The 10,375-nt window shown below is 34.3% G+C and overlaps 1 long non-coding RNA gene across 2 annotated transcripts; it reads right to left on the bottom strand.

Moving 5' to 3' along the window:
* Positions 1 to 4,966: 4,966 nt before the first annotated feature.
* Positions 4,967 to 6,660, bottom strand: LOC137953158 (uncharacterized). Of its 2 annotated transcripts, XR_011112351.1 has the most exons (4): positions 6,542 to 6,660; positions 6,330 to 6,435; positions 5,878 to 6,177; positions 4,967 to 5,035 (listed from the first exon to the last, which is right to left on the bottom strand). It is a non-coding gene; the product is annotated as an uncharacterized lncRNA (long non-coding RNA). The 2 variants fall into 2 exon arrangements; XR_011112350.1 differs by having other exon boundaries at positions 5,878 to 6,435.
* Between the last annotated feature and the right edge of the window lie 3,715 nt (positions 6,661 to 10,375).

Below are 10,375 nucleotides of genomic sequence, written 5' to 3'. Positions count from 1 at the left end.
ATTGCATGGCTTTCTGTTGCCAAAGCATTTAATAATATCAATTAGTTAAAACTCAGTCAAATTGTACAACCAAATAACATAACAACAGTTTGGGCACAATACATTTGATCCTAGCATAAAAGTAAATAACAATCTTTTTTCTTTGGTGGGTTAATTGCTCTCACCCCCTAACAAATTGAAAATTACTCTTAATCTCACTGGATTTGTATCTCAATAATCACTATGCTTACTTTCTTGATATTTTTTGCCAAAGAAGGACATAAATACCATTTTTTATTTTTATAAATTAATTTAACATTTATTTACAAAAATCAGAGGGAGGAAGCTTCTCCTCTCCTTTCTCCCAAACTCAGGAGGAAGGAAAGGGAGTAGCAGAGAGTCCCTCCTCTTCTATGAGGGTTAGAAGGAGAGGGTTAGAGTCAGAGGGAGGTGTAGAGTCCCTCCTATCCTCTGAGAGACAGAAATAAAGGGTTGACACTCTCTCTAAAGTAAAGAAGGACAAGCAAGTATCCCTCAGATCAAGGCTGTATCAGTTTTAATTTGATGGTTGTTCTTGGGAAAATCCAGGCCCAATAAAGTTTGAAGCAGTGTTTAGATGGAACGATGGAGCTACTGCTCTAATCCTTCTGAGGACCTTTTGGGTCATACGGATCCTATTTTGGTAGAGATAGTGCTGCTCTTCATGCGTAAGACTATGTATCATTTCTCAAGTCCCTTAGAGATAAGGTTGTTAAGTTGCGGAGCCTAATTACTGCCCTACACTGAGTTAGTCACAGATCCTACACGGTCAAGTCGCCGTGGGGGTTGGATAGGGGCGGGAAGCGCCCCTCCGTGGGTGTAGGGGGCAGAACCCCCGCTCAGTTCATGATAGATTGACTGTTGTTTCATTAAGGACATTTTGAAAATTTTACTCTCGTATCGCGGTTGCCCTAGTTTTCTCTTTATAATTGAGGGGCACTACTATTAAGGTTTTATAATCTTAATCCGATGAGCATCTCGAGTTGCAACCCGAGATGTTAAAGAGAAATACCTGTAAGTGTGCGATTTCTCTTGTAAACTATTTCATCTTTATAGGATTACCGCAGCGGCAGAAGACAAGACGTAGTCTCACCTTGAGGCGAAATTGTATAAATCTTGTTGTGCTTTTCGGTGCTTGTTTTTTCCTTCCTCCGCATTTATTATATTATTCTCATTAGTTTGGAATTAGGGTGTTTAATTCCTATAACTATGTATCATTTCTTAAGTCCCTTAGAGAGAAGGTGACCCCAACGCTTCCATTAGCTGGTGCATAGATCCTTGGAATATTCATCATAAAATTTGTGATATATGAAGAAAGTGTTTGTAAAATGGTCTCCTGTAAATATATCTACAAATGAGAGACAGAAAGAGAGAGAGAACACGAAACTTAGAGAACAACAAAACGTATGTATAAAGTAGTAGCAACTGAGATTTTTTTTTTTTTTTTGAAATGTGGTGTATAAGTTATAAAAAAATAGAGTAAAGTACTAACAAACCTAGCTAGGCAGGTCTTCCTCCACAACAAGGTGTTGGAGCGAAATACCCATCTTAGCCTAAGTGTTTGATTTGATGGCTTTCAAAACTATCTTGTTCATTTATTTATTTTGAATGTTGTTACACATTTACACACTTGCCTTAGTCCTTACCCCTTAGTGAGATTTGAAACCAAGACCTCATACTAGAAAACCCACAATGTGACCATTGAAAACTATTTTATAAAATGTGACAAACTAGATAGCTTTTCTTATCAACGATAAAACCTTAACACACCTTCTTTAGTTTCATCTTTAGTGAAGGGTAGAAGTAGCTCAACTTCATGTTCGGCGTCAGAGGGGTGAGAGCAACCTCCGAACCTCAATGCTGGAACAAGGTTATTGGAAAGTTTGGCTACATGCTCAAGGAAAGAAAATGGCTATTCTTATGTTAGAAAGAAAAACATTCAATTGAAGATCCATTAAAATCAGCTCCAAATCTCTTCTTCTTTTAATTAGAGCACCACAATTTTATTAGTTGCTCATCGTTGACAATCTCTCAATTAAAAGGTCCATCAGTCCCACCAAGTGAAAACATGCTTCAACCTGAACAAGTGGTGTCGATTATACCTCAAAATTGACAAAAACTCTGTATGCTGGGCAATTAGAACAATGTCAAGTTTACCTTAATTCATGCACGGTGAGCTTGTTAGCAGGCTTCTTAGGAGAAGCAAAACTTCCAAATTTTCCTTCATCGTCAACTTTCAACCTTGAATTCTCCTCTTCAGATATATCACACAATATATCTATCCTACTCCTTAAGTTGTTGATTATATCAACCTGACACACAAAGAGAGAGAGAGAGAGAGAATAAGAATCTCCAGCAAAGGTGGCACACACGAAACCTGGAGAACAACAAAATGAATGTATAAAAAAATAAGCAACAGAGATATGTAATCAATTATCTTTATGTCTGATATAGCTTGAGAAATAGGTACTTTCGGACACAAGTAAGTACAAGAAAATATAGCTCCACTAACAACAACGACACTCGTAACTTCCTCAGTGCTGCATGCTTTACAGAATTTCATAGAGTAAGCATTGATTGATTTGATGGCTTTCAAAACTATTTTGTTCATTTATTTATTTTGAATGTTGATTACACATTTACACATTTGCCTTAATCCTTACCCCTAGTTTAATTTGAAACCAAGACCTCATACTAGAAAACCCCCAATGTGACCATTGAAAATTATTTTATTAAATGTGACAAGCTGGATAGCTTTTCTTATCAATGATAAAACCTTAACACACCTTCTTTAGTTGGATCTTTGGTGAAGGGTAGAAGTAGCTCAACTTCATGTGCGGTGTCAAATGTGCTTGGCTGATCCCCTACCACCTAACAAAACCAAATCATAGAAGAAAAGAAATAGCTTACACGAATATACTCAAGGTTTTCTATCTCTCCATCTTTTTTTAACATTAAGAGTATGGCAAAAGTTCCTTCAACCTTTTGACTGAAAATCATAATAAAGAAAAGGAATCCTTTTGAGGAGAGGAGGGCTCTCAACAGAGCAAGGAGCAGATAAAGAGGGTGTTACATAAAACAGGAAATGTCCTCAATTTTGTCCAAGTATGTGAAGCAGAGCCCGAGGAGCTTTCTCCCCTGGGGCCTAAGTGATGACCACTGTGCAGTCTTCCTCAACAATAACAGGAGAGAAAAACTATCTCCGAAGACTCCAACACCCTGTAAGAGAGCTCCCAGCTCCACCAGTGGCCTCATAATGACTGAAGAGAGCAGAGAAGACAAGGAGGATACCAGGTCCCTGATGACTCCACTCTTACTTGGCAGGCCAGGATTACCCAGAAACTGCTGTCAAAGTTGAGTTTTCACCAACCAAGCCATAAGATTCTAATTGTGGGTGACCAAGTTAAAAACAACTTTCCAACATTTCTAATGAGAGAACATGGAGGGTGTGTAGCCTAAAAAAGGACACAGTGCATTGCTTTCCCCACAATTCCCCCAGGTTCATTTGCATGTTCTCAAATATTCTCTTATAATGCTAGTTCAACAGATTCCATGCGATGATGGCAATAGACAAAGACCAAAAATATTTTACCAAAATTTTTCCCAAAGGATCTGTTCGGATAAGGAAACAGGGTACTGATTGCGGGAAGCATAATTTGAGACCAAACTTAAAAGTTAATGTGTTCCAAACCTGGCCCATGAAGGGACAGTGGCGAAAGAAGACCGGCTGTTTCAGGATGACTAGAAAAGATTTGTTGAAATAAATTTTGAAAGACAATGTTTGCTACAAACAGGATTGTCAGAAACAATGGCAAAAACAACGACAATTTAGCGGGTTCAGGAAAACAGTAAGAGGAAATATGATGATCTCACAGCTTTTTTGTCTCTTAGTAGAACAGAACAAAGAAAGACAATAAAAAACAATGCAATGACATAAGAGGACGTAAAAATAAAAAACAGTGAATAAATAAACTGGAACTTGTTTACCAGATTACCATCAACTAATGCTTTTGCATCTCTCAACTCCTTGGCGTGTGAAGCAATCTCACTGTGAGGGCATCTCCTAATGACCAAGCTTTTGAAGCATCAGCACAAAAAATGGGCAATCTGAGCAAAAGAAACCACATATTAAGAAAAAAAATTTGCACTTGTAGAATATTAAAAAAAAAGAAAAGAAAACAAGTACCTGTATCCCATAAATAAAATACATAAACACTAGAAAAAAAATCCATGCCGGCAAAAAAATATGAATGAAATAACATATCTTTAGATCAAGAAACGTCTCCAAACTCAGAGCATCTAACACCAGACAGTTCATGTATGTCTATTAAAAGAAGTCTCATAACATGACCATAGCCAAAAAAATTGAAAAAAACCGACGACTTTAGCAACATTCAAACATAGAGAAACTCCAAGAAGAAATCTAGCAACACCTTATCTCAAAGTTGTACATGCACTTAAAATTTTGAAGGGATGGTAACACTTTTCCCATTTTGAAGTTACAAGGTCTTAAGCAGCTTGATGAAAAAGTAGACCCCAACTTGCAATTTCAGCAAGACCACCTGCATAACAATCTCTTATTAGTCGCTTGCAAAAGGGATAAGGATCCTCTAGCATAGTACTAAAGCAGAAAAAAACAAGGTCAATGCATCCCAATAGAATTTTCCACCCAGGTATAAGATATAAAACAGATTTGGGTAAAAAAAAAACTTCTTGGGCTGAACGAAATATGAATTGGTAGCCTTTCATCCAAATCGCTTTCATAACATTGTGCCGCATCCTCAACAACCTTAACCCTCTATAATAAGATGTCTAATCAGTAAAATTTGATGAAATGTAACAAGGGTTTGAAAACACTTTTGGACATGTTAGGTTGTTTAAGATATATCAAGTCAATTTAGTAAAGGGAAAAAATTAGTACCTGCCACAGTATAGTGGTTGATGTTTTGAATGAGCTCTCAGCTGCCCAAATATAGATCCCAATAACATTTACACCACCCAAGAGCAATCTTGAGACCTAAAGCACATTATCCACACCCAAAGACAACTTAACATCCATGTTATTCATTCTCAACTTAGAAGCTCTGACAAATTCGGGTCACAAGGTCCATCCGAAAAATGACTACCCAAAATTAGTTGTTTCTCAACTAAAAATTATAGGATATTTCTTACTATTATCTATGTGGGACTACTCCCACTAACACTACACCTCATCCAGGCTTAAAAAAACAGATAATTGGCCTGGGACATGGACAAACCCTGTGTGAGTTCATAAAGTACGCGACTGAAGTCATATGGAGTATAACCAGTGTAGCAATAGATAAGTCAAAAATACCAAAACTTGCCTGTCAGGGCTTGTAGTGTATGCAGAGAGTTGTTTTACTCTAGATAATTGGAAGAAAACGAATTAGTTAATAGGTATGTGGGAGAAGAATTCACTGTCTATTTTTAGTGTAAATGAGAAATTTCAGATTCTTGAACGAAAGCTTAAGGTGGCACAATATCATATCTCATCTTAATATAAGATTTGAATTAATACTTCCCTTGACTCTTTCTATGTGCTCCCATTGATGCAGAAAAGGACAATCATCTTGTAGAACGAACGATTCCTTTATACTTCCCTAGGTGATCACCCTAAGATCAATGTCTATTTTTTTAATGTAAACTAAAGAAGCACACACCCTTTTACCCCCGCAGAGACTTGAACCTAAGGTCTCACAATAGAAATCCCCATTTGACAACCTAAGTCACAAGAACAACCTTTGTTCAAAAAAACAACTTAAGTATTGAGAAAGAAAAATTTATCAATAGTTAACTTTAGAATAACCTTCATTTAAAAAAAAAAAACCTTAGAATAACCTGTCTAGCATGTTCTGCAACCCAATCCCTGTCGATCATAGGCAACGAAGCTTCCACCTGAGCTTTCATCTTCCAACCTTTCTTCCTATCATCTTTCCCACTCTTTCAAAGCCATCAAGCGGGTTCGTTGGTATCGCTGGCTAGCGTTGAAAACAGAATTTATTTAAGAGATTTTACCACAGAATGAACAAGAATTTGTGTAAAACCAGTATCCTTCTCTCGGTTAACAGAGGACATGATTTGATTTGGTACCAGTAAGATCTAGCAACCTTAGAACCATATTTCCTCTATGCTATACACCTAGATAAACAAACAATATTTCCTAGTCAAGCTGTGGAAATTGAAAATTATCAAAGAACATAAAACAAGTTCTAAACTATAATTTTGATGTTTAAAACCAGCATACGGTACCATTTCTCTGTTTTTTTTTTTTTTTTTTTTTTTTGCGTTACCTTTTATCTTCCGTTCACACTTCAGCATCTTACGATCGATTATCTCTTCTCCGTAAGTGATGTCTGCACCATATTCTGCAGCTAAAAGACGAAACGGTAAAGTTCCCTACATTCACAAGAATGGGATAGCACTCTTTAGGGCAAATAAACAGCTAAAGAATGAAGGAATCAACCGCAAGATGAAAAAAAAAGGCATGGTACTGCCAACTGACCACGCGAACCATGGGGGCGAGGACGTGCTTGTTCTCATACTCCATCTTCGTCTGCAGGCAGCTCGGTAACGAATCGAATCAACACAGACCAGAGTCCCTCGCCCTCTTTTCTTTTCGTGCCTTGGGGCGGGGGAAATCAAGAGGGCAGTGACCCTTTCCCGCTGGCGCTGCTGAAGGAGGCATCGCAGCCGTTGATCTTCTGGAGCGCCTTCATCTTCCACCGCCAGATTTAAACTCGAACGATCTTAATTAACTACGCGGTTTCTAAACTAACCGCGGGGTTTAAACTCTGTTCGCCTATAAATTAAGGGCTCAGTTTGCGTATTCTTCCCGCGCTTTCTGAACTCAATCCAGCAGCTTCTCAGTCTTCTTCCACTCAAACTCAACTGCTCCTTCCTCTTCTTCCACTCCACTCCACTCCGGTGCTCCTTCCTCTTCTTCAGTGGCCCCTTCCTCTTCTTCAGTGCCCCCTTCCTCTTCTTCCACTCCAGTCGTTGCTCTTCTTCAGTGGCCCCTTCCTCTTCTTCAGTGGCCCACTCCAGTCGTTCCTCTTCTTCAGTGGCCCCTTCCTCTTCTTCAGTGGCCCACTCCAGTCGTTCCTCTTCTTCAGTGGCCTTCATGGCTGATTACCCCGCTGCTTCTCCTGTTCCTGCCCTACTTACCCCTGAAGAACCTGTGTCTATTGAAATGAGTTTTAACCAATCGTTTGAAGCCCCTGTCAACGATCCCACGGCGGTTATCTCAATCTGCCATCAAGTCTTCTGTATGCGTCCTATGCCGGAGGGAGCCCATATTGAACAAGTTAATCTCCTCATACCGGCCATGAGCTTTCGTCTGCCGCTTTCCTTATTGTTGGATCGGAGTCGCTGGCAGAATGCGGCCTCCGAAATACTGGACCACTTCTCCTTGAGCTCCGAGGCGTACGCCCAACTCCTTGCACTTCTCTATATTGTTGGAGGTGATTTGGCGGAGATCACGTGGAGGAATGGGCGTACGAGGTTGGATGTGGCTATTGACGTGAGTGAGATGTTGGAAATCCGCATTCAGCCACTGTTTCCCGCGGAGCCTGAGTCAATGCCGCCGGCTTCTGTCGGCCAGAACATGAAGGTGAAGGAGGTCAGCGAGATAGCTGCCGGAGAGACTTGCGCAGTTTGTATGGAAGAGTTCGCAGGATCGAGCAAGGAGGTGACGGAGACTCCATGCTCGCATGTGTTCCACAGCGAGTGCCTCCTTCCATGGTTGAGGAGAGCGACGACATGTCCTCTCTGCAGATCCTCCCTGATTAGTTGATTAAAGGAATCAAAAGTGTATATTGTTGATTGTTCAGAAACTTTTATTGATTAAAGCAAATAAAATGCTAGTTTCTGTTCCATTGTGATGGTATTTTTTTCTTTGGTTTCTTCGGGATCTTGCGTTTGTTACGAGCATGTTTTAATTTAGGTACTAATATGCTGAATTGCTGAACATCTATCGTTTAAATTGAATTTAATTTTAACCTAGATTTTCAAATCTACAAATTATGATCTTCCATAATTTCTTCTTGTTATTTAAAAGTATAAACATAGATTTGAAAGCAAGTATATATATCATTTGTAGTATATTTTAAATTATTATTAATTATTATTATACCACCACTGGTTATTTTTAGAGCTAGAGGTGGGTGCACTAACCCTATCTCTTTCTTACTCAAGTTAATAGAAGCCTTTTATTACTATAACAATAATATTTATTTATTTTAAATAATAAATATTAATAAAATAAATATAATTATTATATAAGATATGAATTACTATGTTTATCTTACATATTATAGTATATCATATTGTATAGTTTTATATTTGAAAACTATCTATTAGTAATAATTATTTTATTTTTATTTTATGCAAAAATATTTATTTATTTTAAGTAATAAATGTTAATAAAATAAATATAATTATTATATAAGATATGAATTACTATGTTTATCAAACATATTATAGTATATCATATTGTATAGTTTTATATTTGAAAACTATCTATTAGTAATAATTATTTTATTTTTATTGTAAAAATTATTATTCTTTAATTTAAATAATAAATTTTAATAAAATAAATATAATTATTATTTAAGATATGAATTACTATATTTACCTTACATATTATAGAGTATCATATTGTATAATTTTATATTTGAAAACTATCTATTAGTAATAATTATTTTATTTTATAGTATATCATATTGTATAATTTTATATTTGAAAACTATCTATTAGTAATAATTAATTTATTTTTATTGTAAAAATTATTATTCTTTATTTTAAATAATAAATTTTAATAAAATAAATATAATTATTATATAAGATATGAATTACTATGTTTATCTTACATATTATAGTATATCATATTGTATAGTTTTGTATTTGAAAACTATCTATTAGAAATAATTATTTTATTTTTATTGTAAAAATTATTATTCTTTAATTTAAATAATAAATTTTAATAAAATAAATATAATTATTATATAAGATATGAATTACAATGTTGATCTTACATATTATAGTATATCATTTTGTATAGTTTTATATTTAAAAACTATCTACTAGAAATAATTATTTTATTTTTATTTTCAGCAAAAATATTTATTTATTTTAAATAATAAATGTTAATAAAATAAATATAATTATTATATAAGATATGAATTACTATGTTTATCTTACATATTATAGTATATCATATTGTATAGTTTTATATTTGAAAACTTTCTATTAGTAATAATTATTTTACTTTTTATTTTAAAAAGTATTATTCTTTATTTTGGAAAACTCTACGAGTATATACTATTTTATAATCAAAATAGAAAATAATATCATATTCGTATATACATGTCAACAAGCATAAATAACCCTAAAGAAAGTTTATTCTATTTTTTGTGAATATTATATATTTTCTTAGATTAATGTCAAAAACAATTACATTTTGAATCGTGCTTACTCACTTTATATTAATAGATATTTTAAAAAAAAATTTAAAAATTTTTCTATTCCTTCTCTATTTTTTTAATCGATGTCCTTAATTTTGATTTATATTTTTTTTAAAATATATAAATATTTAATTTTTATCTTTTTTTTAGTGCATCCAAATAAGAAACTAAATAGAAAAGACTAGAGAGATTTTGCAGTTTTGTGCATAGCCACTTGTCGGATGATGACAAACCCGAAGCACGTCGTTGCCCTTTTTCCTCCTCCCACCCTCCAAAAATAAAATAAAATAATTAATTAAAAAGAGATGAAATTTTCATCCAACCTATGACACACCAGAGTAGATGAACCAACAAGTCGAAGGTTTCCAATCCATGCCCCCACAAAATAAATTAATAATATATTTTCACAAAATAAAAAAATCGTTAGTTTAATTAATTATAAAAATAGAATAATTAAAAAAAGTACTTGATCAAATGCTTACTTTAACAATATTTTAATTATCACTAATTTAATATAATAATAAAAATATTTAATATAATAAATAAATAAATATTTTATTTTATTAATAACATAAAAAAGATTTGTACATAGTATAAATTAATAATATATTGCCAAAAAGTAAAAATTTATGGGTTTAATTAATTATAAAAATAGGATAATTAAAAAAAATACTTGATCAAAGGTTTATTTTAATAATGTTTTAATTATCACTCTTAAATCGCTAATTTAATATATAATAAAAATAATTAATATAATAAATAAATATAATATAATATTTTATTAATAACATAAGATAGATTTTTACATAGTAGAAATTAATGATGCGAGGGAGGCCGAGAGCAAGCAGGTAGAGGGAGCGTCGACACGAGGGAAA

This window comes from Aristolochia californica, unplaced genomic scaffold (assembly GCF_029961685.1).
Source record: "Aristolochia californica isolate CCGP_79_NKW_82.1479 unplaced genomic scaffold, dmAriCali1.0.hap1 SCAF_16, whole genome shotgun sequence".
Lineage (NCBI taxonomy): Eukaryota > Viridiplantae > Streptophyta > Magnoliopsida > Piperales > Aristolochiaceae > Aristolochia > Aristolochia californica.
The sequence above is the reverse complement of the archived record's forward strand: the minus strand, read 5'-3'. Positions and strand labels throughout refer to the sequence as shown.